The sequence below is a fragment of the Chiloscyllium plagiosum genome, unplaced genomic scaffold, assembly GCF_037043375.1.
Source record: "Chiloscyllium plagiosum isolate Xiang-an unplaced genomic scaffold, Cpla_swu_hap1 HiC_scaffold_40, whole genome shotgun sequence".
NCBI lineage: Eukaryota > Metazoa > Chordata > Chondrichthyes > Orectolobiformes > Hemiscylliidae > Chiloscyllium > Chiloscyllium plagiosum.
In genome coordinates this window covers 57,068,280-57,089,124 of record NW_028270178.1, presented here as the reverse complement: position 1 = coordinate 57,089,124, position 20,845 = coordinate 57,068,280, and the positions used below count along the sequence as shown (strand labels likewise).

At 44.8% G+C, this 20,845-nt stretch overlaps 1 long non-coding RNA gene across 4 annotated transcripts in view; it reads right to left on the bottom strand.

The window, feature by feature from the left end:
* Positions 1–20,845, bottom strand: part of LOC148138548 (uncharacterized) — a 49,823-nt gene that overhangs the window by 9,969 nt on the left and 19,009 nt on the right. For 2 of the 4 annotated variants that reach the window (XR_015753984.1, XR_015753983.1), the window contains exons 6-7: positions 12,260–12,337; positions 9,935–10,043 (exon numbers count right to left, since the gene is read on the bottom strand). The exons of 1 other annotated variant lie outside the window; for it this stretch is intronic. This is a non-coding gene — a long non-coding RNA (uncharacterized LOC148138548). The remainder of the gene's footprint in view (positions 1–9,934; positions 10,044–12,259; positions 12,338–20,845) is intronic. One more of the 4 variants, XR_015753985.1, reaches the window with a different exon arrangement.

Sequence of the window (20,845 nt, the reverse complement as noted above, 5' to 3'; positions counted from 1 at the left end):
TCACAGAGCACAGGGGCTGGGAGCTATTCAGCCCATTGGGGCTGTACTCTCTCCCTCTGGAAATGGTACCAGTCAGTTCCAACTCAACTCCCATTTGGACATAGCCTTCCAAATCCTTCCTTAAAAAGTTAAATTTCAAATTTGTTTTGACAATAGCTACTGAATCTGCATTCAGCTGTCTTTCAAACTGTTCCAGATGCTCAGAACTTAGTGAGTAAAATAATCTTCACATTTTTAACCTGCATAATTTGCCAGTTACCTGAAAGTAGTTACTAAAAATTGTGACGTTAAAAATTTCTCACTCTGTCTCTCTATAAATGAAATATCCTGGAAACAAATCAACTACTGGTTGAAATCACTGCTTATCCTTCTCAGCTCCAAGGAGAATTGTCTGACCTTCTGCTAACTCTCCATAAAAGAGAAACCTATCTTAATTTTAATTTATTAGTGTCGTAGAGATGTACAACACAGAAACAAACCCTTTTGTCCAAAATGTCCATGCCGACCAGATGTCCTAAATTAATCTCGTCCCATATGCCAGCACTTGGCCCATAGCCTTCTAAACCTTTCCCAATCACATATCCAATGAGATGCGTTTTAAATGTTGTAACTATACCAGCGTCCACACTTTCTCTGGCAGCTTATTCCATACACGTATCATGTTCAGCTTGAAACTTTGCCCCTAATATCCCTTTTCAATCTTTTCCCTCACGCCTGTGCTTTCTAGTTTTGGACTCACCTAAACAGGAATAAGACCCTAGCTGTTTACCTTATCCATGCCCCTCACGATTTTATCAACCTCTATGGTCACCCCTCAGCATCCGATTCTCCAGTGAAAACAGCCTCAGTCTATTCAGCCTCTCCCTATAGCTCAATCCCTCAACCCTGGAAACATCTTTGCACATCTTTTCTGAATCCTTTCAAGTTTCACAATATCATTCCGATAGTGGGGAGACCAGGACTGAAAGCAGAATTCCAGAAGTGACTGAATCAATGTCCTGTACAGCCGCAAAATGACGTCACAACTCCTGTACTCAATGTACTGACCGATAAAGGCAAGAATACTAAACACTTTCTTCACTACCCTGCCTATCTATGATTCCACTTTCAAGGAACTATGAACCTGCACTCCAAGGTCTCTTAGTTCAGCAACACTGCCCAGGACCTTCCCATTAAGTGTAGAAGTCCGGCCCTGATTTGCTTTTCCAAAATGCAGAACCTCACATTTATCAAAATTAAACTTCATCTGCCACTCCTCAGCCCATTTGATCGGAGTCTCATTGTACTCTGAGGTAACTTTACTGTCCACTGCACCTCAAATTTTGGTGTCTACTGTAAACCTACTAACCATAGCTCCTATATTCACATGGAAATCATTGATATAAATGACAAAAAGCAATGGACCCAGCACCCAGCCTGACAGCATTTTGCTCACCACAGGCTTCCAGTCCTAACAGCACCCCCCACCAAGACACTGACTGCTCAGCAAGGTTAGAGCTCATGGAATACAGGGAGAACTAGCCAATTGGGATCCAGAACTGGCTCAAAGGCAGAAGACAGAGGGTGGTGGTGGAGGGTTGTTTTTCAGACTGGAGGCCTGTGACCAGTGGAGTGCCACAAGGGTCAGTGCTGGATCCACTACTTTTCGTCATTTATATGAATGACTTGGATGTGAACATAGCAGGCATAGTTAGTGAGATGACACCAAAGTTGGAGGTGTAGTGGACAGTGAAAACAATTACCTCAGAGTACAATGGGATCTTGATCAAATGAGTGAATGGGCTGAGGAGTGGCATTTGGGGAAATCAAATCTTAGCAGGACTTATACACTTAATGGTAAGGTCCTGAGGAGTGTTACTGAACAAAGAGACCTTGGAGTGCGGGTTCATAGCTCCTTGAAAGTGTAGCCACAGGTAGATAGGATAGTGAAGGCGGCATATGGTTAGAACATTAAGTACAGGAGTTGGGAGGTCATGTTGTGGCTGTACAGGGCATTGGTGAGGCCACTAATGGAATATTGCGTACAAATCTGGTCTCCTTCCTATCGGAAGGATGTAGTGAAACTTGAAAGGGTTCAGAAAAGATTTACAAGAAAGTTACCAGGATTGGAGGATTTGAGCTCAGCTGGGGGTTGAATAGATTTTGAATAGACTGGGGCTATTTTCCCTGGAGCGTCGGAAGCTGAGAGGTGAGCTTATAGAGGTATATAAAATCATGAGGGGCATGGATAGGATAAATAGACAAAGTCTCTTCCCTGGGGTGGTGGATCCCAGCACTAGAGGGCATAGGTTTAGGGTGAGAGGGGAAAGACTTTAAAGAGACTTGTGGGGCAACGTTTTCACAAAGGGTGGTACGTGTATGGAATGAGTTGCCAGAGGAAGTGGTGGAGGTTGGACGAATGCAACATTTATAAGGCATCTTGATGGGTATATGAATAGGAAGGATATGAGCCGGGTGCAGGCAGGTGGGACTACATTGCGTTGGGATATCTGGTCAGCATGGTCAACTGGTTGGACCGAAGGGTCTCTGCTTCTGTGTTGTACATCTATGACTCTTTGATCTTCCAAACAATTTTGTATCCAAATAGCTAGTTCCGCCTGTATTCTATGGTGTTGAACTTGCTAACCAGCCTGTTATGTGGAACCTTGTGTCTTTCTCAAGTCCAAGTTAATGACTTCCATGCACAAAGCCATGCTGACTCTCCCTAATCTTTTCTTGCCTTTCCAATGACATGTAAATTCTGTCCCTGAGAATCCCTTCCAACAACTTGCCTGCCACTGACTTCAGGCTCACCGGTCTATAGTTCCCTGGCTTTTCCTTACTACCTTTCTCAAATAATGATTTGGAGATGCCAGTGTTGGACTGGGGTGTACAAAGTTAGAAATCACACAACACCAGGTTATAGTCCAAACGGTTTAATTGGAAGCACACTTCCAAATAAACCTGTTTGACTATAACCTGGTGTGTGATTTTTAACTTTCTCAAATAATGGCACCCATCTTCCAGCACCTTGTCTGTGGCAATTGATGATACAAATATCTCAGCGAGGGGCCCAGCAATCACTTCCCTGGCTTCCCACAAAGTTCTGGGATACACCTGCTCAGATTCCTGGGATTTATCCACCTTTCTGTTTTTTAAGACCTCCTCCACTGTAATATGAACAATTGCCAAATTATCACTATTTATTTCTCCAAACTCTCTAGCTTCCATATCATTTTTCAGTAAAAACTGATGTGAAATACTTACAGAATCTCTCCCACCGCCTGCGGTTCCATAGACAGCCTTACTGATTTTTGAGGGTTGCTATTCTCTGCCTGGTTACTCTTTTGTCCAGCCATCCCTTTCCCTGGAAATAACCTCCCGCAAACAAATTTTGCAAGTTCTTACCTTGTGCCATCGAAATTGTCCAATTTAGAAGGCTACCTATTAGATCTGGTCTATTATTTTCTGTAACTATTTTAAAGCTAGTAGAACTATCAGAGAATCTAGACAGCGTGGAAGCGGGCCATTCAGCCCATCACATCCACACTGAACATCAGAGCCTTCTACCCTACCCCTATAACGTTGCAATTCCAATGAGCAATCCACCTGGCCAGCACATCCCTGAACACTATGGACAATTCAGCCTGGATAACCCAACCATCCTACACATCTTTGGACTGTGGGAGGAAACCAGAGCAACCAGACGAAACCCAAGCAGACAACCACAACAAGGTGATCATCCCTTTCTTATTTCCCAATTCTATCCAAGTAACTTCACTGGAAATACTCCCAATATCCTCCCTGAGCACAACCATAAAGGTATCCCTAATCCAAAACGCCATTCTGCCTCCTCTCGTCCCCCTTTCTATCCTTCCCATTGCACCCTAGAACATTAAGCTGCCAGTCCTATCCATCACTGAGCCACGTTTCTGTAATATCCATGATATCCCAGTCCCATGTTCAAAACCATATCCTCAGCTCATCTGCCTTCCCTGACGGGCCTCTTGCACTGAAATAAATGCAGTGAAACTGCTCTGTCCCACCTCGTTCTGTGCCTTGCCCTTGCCTGCCTTGACTGTCTAACTTCTCAACTGTACCAGCCTCAGACATACCTCTTCTCTCACTATCTCTTTAGGTTTACCCCCCACTCCCTCACTGGTTTAATGCCTCCTGAGTAGCACTAGCAAATCTCCCTGCCTGGATATTAGACACCTTCCAATTCAGGTACAATCCATCCTTCTTATGCACGTCAATTCTACCCCAGCAGAGATTCCAATGATCCAAACATGGCAATCCTTCTCCCCTGCACCAGATCCTTAGCCACACATTCATCTGCTCTATCCTGCTGTTCCTACTCTCACTAGCATGCGGTATTAAGAGTAATCCAGATATTACTACCCACGAAGACCTACTTTTTATCCTCCAGGATAATTTGCTATATTCTCTCGTCAGAACCTCATCCTTTCCTCTTCCGATGTCATTGGTACTAATGTATAATGAGCTCCCACTGATCATACTCCCTTTTGAGAATACTCTGCTCCCTCTCCGAGACATCCTTGTCCCTGGCACCAGGGAGATACCACCCATTCTGATGTCTCACTGTCAGCTGCAGAAACGGCAGTCTGTGCCCTATACCAGAGAATCCCCTATCACCATCGATCACCAGGAACCTCATATACCTCACATTACATTGGAGCCAGTCTCTGTACCAGTACCTTGCTTGTCAGTGCGATATGCCCCGAGAGGGTGACCTCCGACGCTTTCCGAAACAGTGTACTTGTTTGAGATCAATCAGCCGGGCCCCATTGTGAGGTAAGTGGTGGGATCCTCTCTCTCTCTGCCCTGGGATGAGCTTCATCATTCACAGTGAATGGGGCAGTATCACAGAGCACAGGGGCTGGGGCTATTCAGCCCATTGGGACTGTACTCTCTCCCTCTGGAGATGCTGCAAATCTGTCCCAACTCCCCTCTCACTTGCCCAAAGCCCACTAAGTCCTTCCTTAAAAAGTAAAATTATAAATCTGTTTGAGAACACCTGCTGAATCTGTGTCCAGCTGCCGTTCAGCCTATTCCAGATGCGCAAAACTTACTGAGTGAAATAATGTTCCCATTTTCACTCTGCATTATTTGACAGTTACCTGAAAGTAGTTACGAAAAATTGTGATTGTGCTAACAATTCCTCTCTCTCTGCAAATTAATTGTTTGGAAACAAATCTGCACCTGGTCCAAATCACTGCTTAACCGTCTCAGCTCCAAGGACAATTATCTGTGCTTCTGCTAGGTCTCCACAAAAGAGGAACGCATCTTAATTTATTAGTGTCATAGAGATGGACAGCACAGAAACAGACCTTCGGTCCAATTCGTTCATGCCGACTCGGAATCCTAAACTACTGGAGTCCCATTAGCCAGCTATTGGGCCCTATCCCTCAAAACCCATCCCATTCATGGATGCCTTTCAAATGTTGTAATTGTATCAGTCTCCACTACTTCATCTGGCAGCTCATTCCACACACACACACCACACTCAGCTTGAAAACGTTGCCCCTTAGATCCCTTTTAAATCTTTGCCCTAGCAACTTAAGCCCATGTGCTCTTGTTTTGGACCCACCTCACCTGGGGGGGGGAAAGACCCTGGCTGTTCACCGTATCCATGCCCCTCATGATTTATAAATCTCCATAAAGTCCCCTCTGTCTTTGACTCTTCAGGGAAAATAGCCCCAGTCTCTCCCTGTTGCCCAAATCCTTCAACCCTGGCAATGTTTTTGCAAATCTTGTCTGACTCCTTTCAAATTTCATAACATCCTTCCCAGAACAGGGATATTCGAACTGAAAGCAGAATTCCTGAAATGGCTTAATCAATGTCCTGTCAAGCCACAATATGACGTCCCAGCTTCCGTATTCAATGCATTGACCAATAAATATAAGCATACCATACACCACCTTCACTAGTCTGCCGACCTGCGACTCTACTTTCAAGGAACAATGAACCTGAACTCCAATGTCTCTTTGTTCAGCAACACTCCCCAGGACTTTACCATTAAGTGCATAAGTCCTGTCCTGATTTGCCTTTCCAAAATACAATAGCTCACATTTATCTAAATTGAACTCAGTCTGCCATTTTTCGTTCCAATGGCCCATCTGAACAAGATCCTGTTGTATTCTGAACTAACTTTCTACACTGCCCACTACACCTCCAATTTTAGTGCCTTCTGACCATATCTCATATATGCACATCCAAGTCATTTATTGAAGGCCCCAATATCCATTGCTGCAGCACACTGCTGCTCACAGGCCTCCAGTCCACAAAGCAACCCTACATCACCACTCTGTCTCCTACCTTCAAGCCAGTTTTGTATCTAAATGGCTCGTTCTCCCAGCATTCCATGTTATCTAACCTTGCTAACCAGTCTGCTTTGTGGAACCTTGTTCAATTCCCATGGAGACAACGTTCACAGGCTGCCATCATCAATTGTCTTTGTCACTTCTTCAAGAAACAAAACACACTCAAGTTAGTGAGACCCGATTTTGCACAAACAAAGCCACTTTAACTCTCCCTAATCATTTCCAAATACACGTATATCCTGCCCTTTAGAATCCCTTCCAACAACCTGCCTGCCACTGACTTCAGGCTCACTGTTCTCTTGTTCCATGGCCTTTCCTTACCACCTTTTTAAAAATAATGGCACCTCACCTGTCGCTATCAATGATACAAATGTCTCAGGAGAGGCCCAACAATCTTAATGGAGGACAGAGGGGGTTAGGGAGGATATTCTAGAGGTTTGTGTCCTTGGCAGCTCCAATCGTGGAGTGATGTAGGTGGGGAATAGCTGTCAACGGAGACAATTAGTGGTTAATCGTGGGTAGTGTGTAATGGCAGGCAATGTGATAACAATGTGTGTGAGTTAAGGTTGGAGGGGTGGGGTTCAAGGGCAGTGGTGTCGGAAGTAGAGGAGATACACTGGAGGGCATTGTTGACCACATGAGAGGGGAAATTGCAGTCCTTGAAATATGGTCCATTTGGTATGTTCTGGAGTGTCCTGCCAGCTTGCATCAAGCTTCACTGGAACACTGCACCTAAGCATGAGACAGATGTTGGCCAGGGAACACACTCATGTGTTAAAGTGGCAGGCAACCGGGAGCTCAGGGTCTTTTTTGGCCTGAGAGAGAGCACAGAATGATCCAAATTGCACTTCATTTCTTTGTAGGAACTGTCAGATTTAGTCCCAATCACCCAATTCATAATGTTAACCTGTAAACTCCTTATGGACTCAAATCCTAGCACCTTTACAGGTGGAATGTTCCAAATTCTGATAACTAAGTTCATTGAGAAAAAGATGCCCTAAGATCCCTTTTAAATCTTTTCCCTCTCATCTTAAGCCTGTGCCCTCTAGTTCTGAACCCACAGAACCTGGGAAAAAGTCCCTGACTGCTCACCTTATCCAGATCCATCATGATTTTATAAACATTTAAGTTCACCTCTCAGTCTCTAACTCTCCAGGAAAATAGTCCCAACCTATTCAGCATTTCCCAATAGCTCAACGCGTCCAACCCTGGCAAAGTCCTTGCAAACCTTTTCTGAAACCTTTGAAGTTTCACAACATCATTCCTAGAACAGGGAGATTGGAACTGAAAACAATATCCCAGAAGAGCATTAATCAATGTCCTGTACAACCACAATATGGCGTCACAACACCTGCATTCAATGCATTGACCAATAACGGGGAATGTACCAAACACTGCATTCACTACCCCGCCTACCTGTGACTCGACTTTCAAGGAACTATGAACCTGGACTCCAAGGTCTCTTTGTTCAGCAATGCTCCCCAGACCTTACCATTAAGTGCACAAGTCCTGCCCTGACTTGCCTTTCCAAAATCCAACAGCTCACATTTATCTAAAGTGAACTCCATCTGCCATTCCTTGCTCCATTGGCCCATCTGATCAAGATCCTGTTGAATTCTGAACTAACCTTCTTCACTGTCCACTACATCTCCAATTTTGGTGCCTTCTGTAAACCTACTGACCATACCTTACACATTCACATCCAAGTCAATTATTTAAGGACCCAATATCGATCCTTGTAACACACTGCTGCCCACAGGCCTCTAGTCCGCAAAGCAACCGTCCATTACCACCCTCTGTATCCTACCTTCAAGCCAGTTTTGTATCCAAATGGCTTGCTCTCCCTGTATTCCATGTTATCTAACCCTGCTAACCAGTCTGCTTTGTGGAACCTTGTTGAATGTCCACATAAACAACATTCACCGCCTGGCTTCATCAATTTTCTTTGTCACTTCAAAACATTCAGTTAAGTTAGTGAGACATGATTGTGCATGTACAAAGCCACATTGACTCTCCCTAATCATTCCTTACTTTTCCTAATAGATGGATATCCTGTCCCTCAGAATCCCTTCCAACAACTTGCCTGCCACTGACTTCAGGCTCACTGTTCTCTTGTTCCATGGCCTCTCCTTACAATCTTTTAAAAATAATGGCACCTCACCTGTCGCTATCAACGATACAAATATCTCAGGAGAGGCCCAACAATCACTTCCCTAGATTTCCAAAAGGTTCTGGGATACACCTGATCAGATCCCAGGACTTTATCAACCTTGATGCCATTTAAGACATCCAGTACTACCTCCTCTGTAACATGGACACTTTTCAAGTTCTCTCTGTTTATTTCTCCAAACTCTCGAGTTTCCATATCCTTCTCCAGTAAAAAATGACATGAAATATTCACATATCTTTCCCACTCCCTGTGGTTCCATAGACAGCCTTGTTGATCTTTAAGGGGTCCTATTCTCTGGTCCAGTTAATCTTTTGTCTGTGATATATTTGTTTAATCTCTTTGGATTCTACTTAAACCAGTGCCTGAAGCTATTTCATGTCTTCTTTTTGCTCTCCTGATTTCCCTCAAGTATAAAAGCGTGATCCTGTACTCCCAATTCCTCTGCCTCTGCCATATCTGCTCCCAGGAGGAGCAATTCCACCCCAGGACATCCCAGAAAGGCCTCCTACTTCAAGGACCACAATTTCCCTCTCACTTGATCAACAATGCCCTCCAATGCGTACCCTCCACTTCCTGCACCTCCACCTTTATCCCACCACTTCAACCACAATAAGATTATAACCCTGCAATCTTCACCTTCCACCTCACTAATCTCCAGATACAGTGCATTAACCTCTGTTATTTCTGCTACCTAAAGTCTGATCCCACCACCACAAATATATTTCCCTCTCCACCCCTATCTGCGTTCCACAGAGACCATTCCCTCAGCAACATCCTTGTTAGGCCCACCCCCTCCAACCAACCCATGCTCCACACCCTTGACCCTCCCTTGCCGCCACGGGAGATGTAAAACATGCGGCCACACCTCCTTCTGACCTCTGTCTAAGACCTGAAAAGGATCTTTTCACATTAGGCAGAGATTTCTCCGCACATCCCAAAACCTCATATACTGCATCTGGACACTATGGGAAATTTAACATGGTTCATCCAACTAACCTACACATCTTTGGACTCTGGGAACAAGCTGGAACACCCGAAGGAAACCCTCACAAACGCTGGGGAGAACGTGCCAACTCCAACACAGAGTCGCCCGAGGCTGGAATCAAACCCAGGTCCCTGGTGCTGAGGAAGCAGCGCTAACCACTAAGCCACAATATCTTTGGTGCTGATGTGCTACCCCACTGATAACTCAGTCACTCACCCTGCCTCATTTTCTAAGTGGCAGTGATGATGGAGTGAAATTATCGCTCGACTGTTAATCCCGAGAACCAGATAACGTTCTGGGGACCTGGGTTTGAATCCCGCGGCAGATTTTTGAACGTGAATTCAATAAATATCTGGAAAAATTAATTTTGTGACAACAATGAATCCATTGTCAATTGTTGGGAAATCCTATCTGGTTCACTCATGAGCTTTAGGGAAGGAAAATGCCATCCTTACCTGGTCTGGTCTGCATGTGACTCCAGACCTATAGCAACGTGGTTGATTCTTAACTGCCCTCTGGTTAAACGAAGCAATAAATGCTGGCCGAGCCAGTGACAGCCTCATCCTGTGAATGAATAAAGAAAACAGGTCAAGTTTTGTTCCTTCTCTAGTAGGTACATCCTACAAACTGAATCTGAAATGTTCTCGTACACACTGAACAAATACCTTTCCATCCAAGCCCTTCACACTACAGCACTCCGAGGCCATGTTGGTAAAGTTAAAACCCTTATCATTGTATCCATATTATTCTTACAGATAACTGAGGTCTCCTGGTAAAATTGTGTCTCAATTCCCCGCTGACTATTGGGACAGAGTCTATAATACAATCCCAATAAGATGGTCATCCCTTTCTTATTTCTCAGTACCACCCAAGTAACTTGCCTGGATGTACTCCCAGGAATATCCTCCCGAAGCCCAGCTGTAATGTTATCCCTAATCAAAGACGCCAGTCCCCCTGTACTGTTGCCCCCTTTCTATCGCATCTACACCCTGGAATATTAAGCTGCTAGTCCTATCCATCCCTGAGTGATGCCTCTGTAATTGCTATAATATCCCAGTGCCATGTTCAAAACCATACCCTGAGCACATCTGCCTGACCTGTCAGGCCTCTTGCACTGAAATAAATTCAGTGTAACTAGTCCGTCCCACTTTATTCTGTGGCTTGCTCTTGCCTGCCTTGACAGTCTAATCTGAACAGTACCAGCCTCGGACATCCCTCTTTTCTCACTATCTCTTTAGGTTTGCCCCAACTCCCTCACTGGTTTAATGCCTCCCGAGTGGAACTAGCAAATCTCCCTGCTCATCAGGACCCCATGCTTTCCCCTTCCTATGCCATTGGTACCAATGTACAATGTCCTCCCACTGGCTATTCTCCCCTTTGAGAATATTCTGCACCCTCTCCGAGGCATCCTTGACCCTAGCATCATGGAGGCACCACCCCATTCTGATGTCTCACTGTCAGCTGCAGAAATGGCAGACTGTGCCCCTGACTAGAGTGTCCCCTATCACCATCGTTTGCGTGGAACTGGATATACCTTATGTTAGAGCCAGTCTCAGTTGCAGTAACTTGGCAGTCAGTGCTATATTCCCCTGAAAGTCTATTACCCCCTACATTTTCCAAAACAGTACACTTGTTTGAGCTGGGGATAACCACTGGATATTCCTGCAGTACTTGCCTACCCCTCCTAGCTTTCCTGGAGGTAACCCATGTACCTGACTGTATCTGCAGTATCCTGCAATCCTGAGACTGCCACCTATCACACCCCTGACCCCTGTCAATTCCTCACTGCCTTTAATCACTCCTCCACCAATCCATGTGATCTGATAGGATTTGCAAAAACACTTCCTGCTGACACAATCATCAGGATCATTGAAACTCTCTCTAATCTCCCACATCCGACAGAAACAGCACACCACTCTACAACAGGCCATCTCTCCGCCTTAACAATCTACAGACCAAGACAAAGGCACAGTCTTACTGCTCGAAAAATACTGCCCGAGAATAACTTAATGCTTACGCTTTATATTTTAAACATTTAAACAACAGACCGAAAGACATGAAAAAGAAACCCTCACCTTTCTCACTATTAATATAATAAAACCGTCTAAAATTGATGTTTCAAGAGACTGAAACCCACTGAGCTGATCCCGGCTGTGAGCAGCTCAGAGAGCAAGGTCTCTCTGAGGGCAGCTGTGAAATGTCACTGTTTGTTTCTCTTTTCTCCAAGCTGCATTTCCAGAGAGGTTTATACCTTCACAAGTAGTCAGCTGGGAGAGGTCACTGCTCGGTTTTATTCACTGGAGGTTGCCTTTGCTGCCCAGACCAGTATTTATTGGCCACCTTTATGTGTCTTGGAGAAATGGTGGTGAACGGCCTCCCTGAAATGCTGCAGTCCATGTACACCACAGTGATGTTTGGACAACAATCCCCCACTAGACCCACATCCCTCTCTGTCTCTGTAATCCCCCTCCGGCTTCAGAAATTGCATGTGTGTAATTTTACCTCAAATTGTACACGGAGAATGATGGAGCTTTGTTAAAAAATAATATATTGCTAAAAAGGGAGGCAATGGCCAGATGATACTTCTTGCTAGACGAGTAAAATGAGCAATCTTCCGAGGATTACGGTTAGATGGTAGCATCATGGCTGATGGTGGCATCTGATATCAATAAAATCTCGAATGAAAAGGCTAATGATGACCATGAAACTATTGTCGACTGTTAGGAAAAAACCCATCTGGTTCACTAATGCCCTTTAGGGAAGGAAACTGTCATCCTCACCCGGTCTGGCCAACATGTGACTCCAGACCCACAGCAATGTGGTTAACGACCAACTGCCCTCAGGGTAAACATCCACATCTGAGTGAATAAACAAAAAGAGATTTATATTTAAATCACAGAGGAAAGCTTTTTTAAAAACAAAATTGTGTTTTCAAACTTTAAAAAAAAATCACCTTGGTCGGATGGCACTATAGACGCTGCAATAATCAGGGAGAACATAAGGAACAAATATACAGAGAGATCTCCGATATACAGTCACAACAATAAGGTTATAGTAGTAGGTGATTACGATAGTGTGAAAGGTTTGGTTGGTAAAGAATGTGTTAAATGAGTTCAAGAAATGTTCTTTATCAATATTTAAATGTTCCTATCAGGAAGCAAGCAACACCTGACCTTTTCTTGTCTGATCAGACAGGGCAAGTGACGGAAGTGATTGGACGGGAACAGTTTGGGTGAGAGGTAATTGTGGGCACCATGGAGAAATAGTTGTGTAATCGATAACTACAGGTGAGCTGCCTGATGACTGGAGAGTGGCTAATGTTGTACCTTTGTTAAAGAAGGGATATAAGGAGCAGCCTAGGAACTGTAGACCTCAGTGGTGGGTAAGCCGCTGGAGGCGATTCAGAAGGATAGGATTTGCATGTATTTGGAGAGTTAAGGAATGATTAGGGACACTCAACATGGTTACTTAACAGGGTGTCTCACAGACTTGATTGAGATTTTTAAGGTAGTCACCAAGAAGATCGATGAGGGCAGAGTGGCAGACATTGTTTATTTGGACTTTAGTAAAGCCTTTAAAAAGGTTGTGCAGGGGAGACGAAGTTGTAAAGTTCGATCCCATGGGATTCAGCAAGAGCTTGCCAACTGGATACAAAATTAGCTTAACAATAGGAGACAGTAATAGTGGAGGGTTGTTTTTCACACGGAGGCCCGTGACCAGCAGTGTTCTCCAGGAATCGGTGCTGGGTCCATTTTTGTTTGTCATGTGTGTAGATGGTTTGAATTAGAATACACAAAGCATGGTTTGTTTGTGGGTGACATCAAAAACTGTTAAGGTAGACAGTAACAAAAGGTTATCCACGAATACAGAGGGATCCTGATCAATTGGGTGAATGGGCTGAAATGTGGCAGATGGAATTTAATTTGAATAAATGTAAGATATTATATTTTATAAAACAAAATCTCCTTTAGCCTCATTAATTAATTACACTAATTAAAAGTAAGGCCTTGAGTAGTGATGTGGAACAAAGAAACCGAGGGGTTCAGGTCTTTGCAGTTTGTGTCACATGTAGACAGGGTGGTTAAGTGGGTGTTTAGCACGCTTACCTTCATTGCTCAGACCTTTAGGTATAGGAGTTGGGACACTATCATGAGGTTATACATGATGTTGGTGAGGCCTCTTCACTGTGTTCAGTTCTGGTCCCCCTGTTAGAGGAAGGATGTCATTAAATTGAAAAAGGTTCAGAAGATGTTTCCCAGGATGTTGCCATGAACGGAGGGATTGTTTTAGAAGGAGAGGATGGATAGGCTGGGATGTCTGTCACCGGAGAGCAGGAGGTTGAGGGGTGACCTTATTAGAGGTTTATAAAATCATGGAGTGTGTAGACAAGATGAATGGCTGCATGGGAGGGGGATTCAAGACACCGGTGCATACAGTTTGAGAAGAGATGACAAAGATTTTAAAAAGACATGAGTTTTTCTATTTTTGCACTTATGGGTTGAACTCCCAGAGGAAGTGGTAGCTGTGAACACAATTACAATACTTAAAAGATATTTGGATAAGTACATAAATAGGAAATATTTGGAGGGATATAGGCCAAGCAGAGGCAGGTGTGATTAGTTGAGGTGGAATTATAGTCGACATGGATTGGTTAGACCACAGGGTCCATTTCCATGATATATAACTTTGAAACTCTAACTCTCGGTGTCTTCGTGTTCACAACTCTCCCTATCACTGTCACCTCATGAAGCTTCACAACTCTTCCTTATCTCTCCTATCATAAGCATCTCTGTAACATCCTCCAATCACACAATCCTCCCTATCTCTGTAATCTCGATCCCCACAAATCTCTCTGCTAAGTGCCTTTCTGTAATTCCAGCCTTGAGGATAGCCCATTTTTAACTCAGATTCCTGCACCCTGAGCTCCAGAATTTCCTACTAAACCTCTCTGCTCATTTGCCTCCCCAAAACATTAACCAATCATCTATCATCTATTCTAATATCAAAAAGGTATGAGATGGGTCTGTGTGCTTGATGACCAATATGGAGAAGATGGGGGCATTGTGTTCAACAGTTTTATACCAGAGACTCTGACCCCATTTTATTCCGTGTTTCTCAGTGATTCCCTCTTTTTGAAGCAGACATGAGTGAGAAGCAGTGGAGAATGTAAATGATACATGGTCTGCATAGTGAGAGGATTCCACCACCACTGGCTGTTTACCCTCCAGCTCCACAATGTCCAATAACCTATCCATGCTATCGCGGATCCTGGCACCAGGGAGGTAACATACTATCCTGGATTCATGTCTGTGGCCACAGAAGTGCCTATCTGTACCTCTGACTATTGAATCCCCGTTACTCTCTTTCCTCCGTTCGGTGCAGAATCCGAAGCGGGATACAGTATCTGTTTGATAATGGGATGATCACTGGGAACTCCTGCATTTCCTTCCTGAGCCTTTTACTTGATCTGATAGTCATCCATTCCCTTTCCTAACTCACTGAACGTGCTGTCCATAACATCCTCAGTATTGCAGATGCTCCACAGTGAGTCCACTCACAGCTTCAGATCTGAAAAGCAGTTTCCCAGTAACTGCAGATGGGCACACTTCCTGCACATATTGTCGCCAGGGACACTGGAAGCATCCCTTATTTCCCACATTGTGCAAGAGGAGAACACCGCGGATCTGAGGTCTCCTGTAACAATGTCTCTCTAGATTCAGCTAGTTCTCCCATCGCGAGAACTTAAATGAGCTAGCAACCTTTCTTCACTTCAAGCATGTCCATTATAATCTAAATCCCCGACCTTTACTTAAGCTGACATGTTATACTTTAAAACCTGTTACAAAATATTCAGCAGGTATCTCATAAAAATTGGCTATTCCCATTGGGAGCATATGAATTTCTGAACGGCCTGAACTAAACCTGAGTTTCAGCATCACCTTCTCCCTGTCTCGCCTCACTGTTTTCACCCAATTCCAAAACACACTCACTGAGCCAAGCAGCACTCTCAGTGCAGCCCTGTCATTTTCAGTTGTCAGAATCTGGAACATTCCACCTGAAAAGATGCTGGAATTTTAGTTCATAAGGAATTTGAGTCCATAAGGAATTTTAGTGGGTAGTTTGCAGAGAACTGAAAATAAGGAGTTTTCAGGTTAACATTACGAAGTGGGTGATTGGGGGACTAAATCTGACAGTTGCTGCAAAGAGATGAGGTGCAATTTGGATAAATCTGTGCTCCCTCTCAGGGCAATATCTCCTTCCTCAGCTGCAGGGCCCAGAACAGAGCACACACCCAAAGGGTGATCCAGCCACAAATTTGTCCATCTCTCTGATTTTTGCTTGACAAAAGTATTGAAGATATTTTCTCACAGACAGAACAGACAAACCTTTCTGTTTTCACAGTTAAATGCCAATTATATTCAGGTCCTGATGTCTCTGCTGACTGTAAAAACCTGTTTCTGAGATCCCAGTCTCAATTAATATCCCATAAAATGAATTCACACAACAACACTCACAGTCAGTGCAGGATGAATAGTAAAGACAAATATTTATCTTGCACCTAACCTACACATCTCTGAAAACTCTGGGCAATTTAGCTCCCAGTGCAATGGCAAAGGAGATAGGGGTTAAAGAGTGAATAATAGGTGGGGACAGAGCCCAAAGGAACATTTGGAAAGAAAAAGGACTGGATAGCGATCTGGATGGGAGTGCGCATAGCTGTTAATGGAGGGAACAGGAACTGGTGTCTGGCAGCATCTCAGTGGATGGGATGGAAATGGTGGCTGATGTACATTCTGCCGCAAAAAAGACCCTGAGCTTCCAGTTGCCTGCCACTTCAACACACGAGCCTGTTCCCTGGGCAACATCCCTGTCTCATACTTACTGCAATGTTCCAGTGAAGCTTGATACAAATTGGCAGAACACTCCAGAACATAGCAAATGGCTCCGTATTTCAATTACAGCAATTTCCCCTCCCATGTGGTCAACAATACCCTCCACCATATCTCCTCTACTTCCCACACCTCCACCCTTGAACCCAACTACTTCAACTGCAACAAGGATAGAATCCCCCAAGTCCTCACATTCCACCCAGGTACAACACATCATCCTCCACCATTTCCACCACCTACAATCAGACCCCATCAGAGATATATTTCCCTCCCCAGTCCTTTCAGCATTCCTCAGAGACCATTCTCTCTGTGACTTCCTTGTTCGATCCACGCTCCCCACGAACCCATCCTCCACTCCCAGGCACCTTCGCTCGCCATTGCAAGAGGTGGAAAACCTGTGCCCACACCTTCCCCTCACCTCCATCCAAGACACCAAAGGATCCTTCCACATTCAGCAGAGATAGTTCTTACATTCAAACACCTCACCTATTGGGTCCTTTGCTCTCGATGTGGTCTCCTCTACAGTGGGGAGACAGGATGCCAACTTGCGGAATATTTCAGGGAACATTTCTGGAACACATGTACCAACCAACCCCACTGCCCTGTGGCCGACACAATCAACGGACCCTCCCACTCCGCCAAGGACATGCAGGTTCTGGGCTGCCTCCATCGCCAAATCAAGCCACCCAAAGCTTGGAGGAATAACACCTCATCGTCCGCCTTGGGACCCTTCAACCACACAGCATCAATGTTTCCTCATCTCCCCTCACCCCACCTTATCCTAGCTCCAACCCTCCAACTCGGCACTGGCCTCTTGAACTGACCCACCTGTCCATCTTCCTTCCCCATTATCCACTCCACCGTCTCACCATTACCTCCCACCTGCATCTACCTATTGCCTTCCTAGATCCCTTCCCCCCCAGCCCTACACACCCCCTCCTATTTATCTCTCAGCACTCTTTCCCACACCGCACATTCCTGATGAAGGGCATATACTAAAACGGCAATTCTCCAGCTACTTGGATGCTGCCTGACCTGCTGTGCATTTCCAGTGCCACATGTTAACGAAGCTGGAAGAACAAAACCTCATCACTCACTCGGGGACCCTTCAGCCCTTTGGCCTCAATATCAAATTCAATAATTTTAGATCCTGAACTCTCCCACGTCCTAGCATCCTAGCCCCCTACACCCCACACACCAGGCCTTGTTATTACATAGCCTGCTATTACACACTATCTGTGATTAGCCACCAACAGTCCCCATGAACAGCTATTCACTCTCCCCCAGCCAGATCGATATACACTCCTTTGTCCAATGTCTCCTATCTCTCTCTTTGCACTCTATTCCCAATCATTTACTCTTTTACCTATACCTTCTGCATATAAACCAACATTTTTCCCTCAGTCACATCAGTTCTGAGGAAGGTTCATAGGTTCAGAAATGTTAACTCTGACTTGTCTTCACAGATGCTGCCAGATCTGCTGAGCTTTTCCAGCACTTTCTGGTTGTTGTTTATCATTTCCATCATCCACAATTTTTTCTGGTTTTTATTTAGCGGGAGCTTGTAATTCATGTCAAGCAGCCTACACCGTGTGTTTATAAACCGCCCCAGTACCCACAAACTCCATTTTTCTCCCAGTCTATGCCACTCCCTTCACACTCACTGAGTCCCCCCTCACAGTGACACTGCGCCTGCACAGCTCATGGTCACGTGCTGGCCTGCTGGCCACACCCCTCATTCACTTCTATTGGCTGGAGGATCACGCCAACTCTCCTCTTGGTCTGCAGCTGCTGTCAATCACCTGGGCCCCATTGTGTCATGTTGGTGGGATCCTCCCATAAGTGTTGGAGGCTGAAGGGTGACCTCATTGAGTTTTATAAAATCATGAGGGGCATGAATGGGATAAATAGACAGGTCCAGAACGAGAGGTTTAAGTTGACAGGGAAAATATTTAAAAGGGACCTAACGGGCTTCTGTCAATCAGAGGTTGCTACATGCATTGAATTTTCGGTCAGGACACGTGGTGGAGCCTGGTACAATTACCCCATCTGAATGGGTATATGAATAGAAAGGGTATAGAGGGATATATGCCAAGTGCTGGCAAATAGGACTTGATTAGGTTAAGACATCTGGTCAGCATGGACGAGTTTGACAGAAGGGTCTGTTTCTGTGCAGTACATCTCTATGGCTCGATGGCTCTGCGGTGGGATGAGCTTCATCATTCACAGCGAATGGGGCATTATCACAGGGTATAGGGGCTGGGGGCTAGTCAGCCTATTGGGGCTGTACTCTCTCCCTCTGCAGATGCTGCAAATCTGTCCCAACTCCCCTCCCAACTGTCCATAGCCTTCCAAATCTTTCCTTAAAAAGTTGAATTCCACATTTGTTTTGACACTAACTGTTGAATCTGCATTCAGCTCTTGTTCAAACTGTTCCAGATGCTCAGAACTGACTCAGTAAAATAATCTTCTCATTTTTACCTTGCATTATTTGCCAGTTACATGAATGCAGTTACTAAAAATTGTGACAAACTTTCTACTTTCCCTCTCTGTCAACTAAATATCCTGGAGACAAATCTGCTCCTGGTCGAAATCACGACAGGGGGAGGTTGAATAGGCTGGGGCTGTTTTCCCTGGCGTGTCGGAGGCTGAGGAGTGACCTCACAGAGAAACATAAAATCATGAACGGCATGGACAGGATAAATAAGATAAATAGACAAAGTCTCCTCCCTGGAGTGGGGGCTTCCAGAACTAGAGGGCATAGGTTTAGGGTGGAGGGGAAAGATATAAAAGAGACCTGAGGGGCAACGTTTACACACAGAGGGTGGTACGTGTGTGGAATGAGTGGCCAGAGGAAGTGGTGGAGGCGAGTACAATTGTAACATTCATAGGTATATGAATAGGAAAGATTTGGGGGGATATGGGCCAGGTGCTGGCAGGTGGGACTAGATTGGGCTGGAATATCTGGTTGGCATGGATGGGTTGGACCGAAGGGTCTGTTTCTGTGCTGTATGTCTCTGTGATGAATTTTATCCAAATAGCTAGTTCTCCCCGTATTCTATGATGTTGAACTTGCTAACCAGTCTGTTGTTATGTGGAACATTGTGTCTTCCTGAAGTCCGAGTTAACGATGTCCATGCACAAAGCCATGCTGATTCTCCCCAATTATTTGCCTTTCCAATTACATGCAAATCCTGTCCCTTAGAATCCCTTCCAACAACTTGCCTGCCACTGACTACAGGCTCACCGGTCTATAGTTCCCTGGCTTTTCCTTACCACCTTTCTCAAATAATGGCACACATCTTCCAGCACCTCACCTATGGTTATTGATGACACAAATATCTCAGGGAGGGGCCCAACAATCACTTCCCTAGCTTCCCACAAATTTCTGGGATACATCTGATCAGGTCCCAGGGATTTATCCACCTTTATCCATTTTAAGACATTCAGGGTATCCTCCTCTGTAACATGGACACTTGCCAAGTTATCACTATTTATTTGTGCAAATTCTCTAGCTTCCACATCGTTTTTCATTAAGAACCAATGTGTAATATTCATATAGAATCTTTCCAAACTCCTGGGGTTCCATAGTCAGTCTTGTTGGTCTTTGAGGGTCCCTATTCTCTGCCTGGTCACTCTTTGTCCTTAGTGTATTTCTAGAATCTATTTGGATTCTCCTTAAACCTATTTCCCAAAGCCATCGCTTGTCCCCTTTTTGCCCTCCTGGTTTCCCTCAAGTATTCTCCTACTGTCTCTATACTCCTCCAGGGATCCACTCAAACCCAGCTGTCTGTACCTGCCATATCCCTCCTTCATTTTCTTGACCAGAGCCTCAATTTCTCTCGACAGGCAGCATTCTCTACGCTTCCCAGCCTTGGCCTTAACAGGAATATACTGTCTGTGTACTCTCATTGTCTCATTTTTACAGGTCTATGGAGGCAATGGCAGATGTGGACAGAGAATCAATCATTCTCAGTAAAGAGGAAGTGTTGGGAAAGGTAACAGCCTAAAGGTAAAAGGGGCGCCTGGCCGTGATGGAATGCATCCCAGGGGCAAAAAGAGATGGCCGGGAAAATAGCAAATGTGTTCATGATAATTCGCGAAAATTTGCTGGACTCTGGGACGTATCTGACAGATTGGAAAGCTGCAAATGTGATGCCACTATTTAAAAAAAAAACACCCGTTAGTTTAACTTCTGTAGTGGGGAAAATGCTTGAACCTCTCAAGGAAGTAGTAGCGAGTTATCTGGGTAGAAACTATCCCATTGAGCAGACACAGCATGGATTCATGAAAGGCAGCTCATGTTTAACACATTTACATGAACTATTTGAGGACATCACAAATACGTTGGACAAGGGGGACCCGGTGGATGTGGTGTATCTGGATTTCCAGAAAGTAATCGACAAGTTGCCACATGAAAGGCTGCTGTATAAGATAAAGGCTGCACGGCATTATGGGTAATGTATTAGCAGGGAT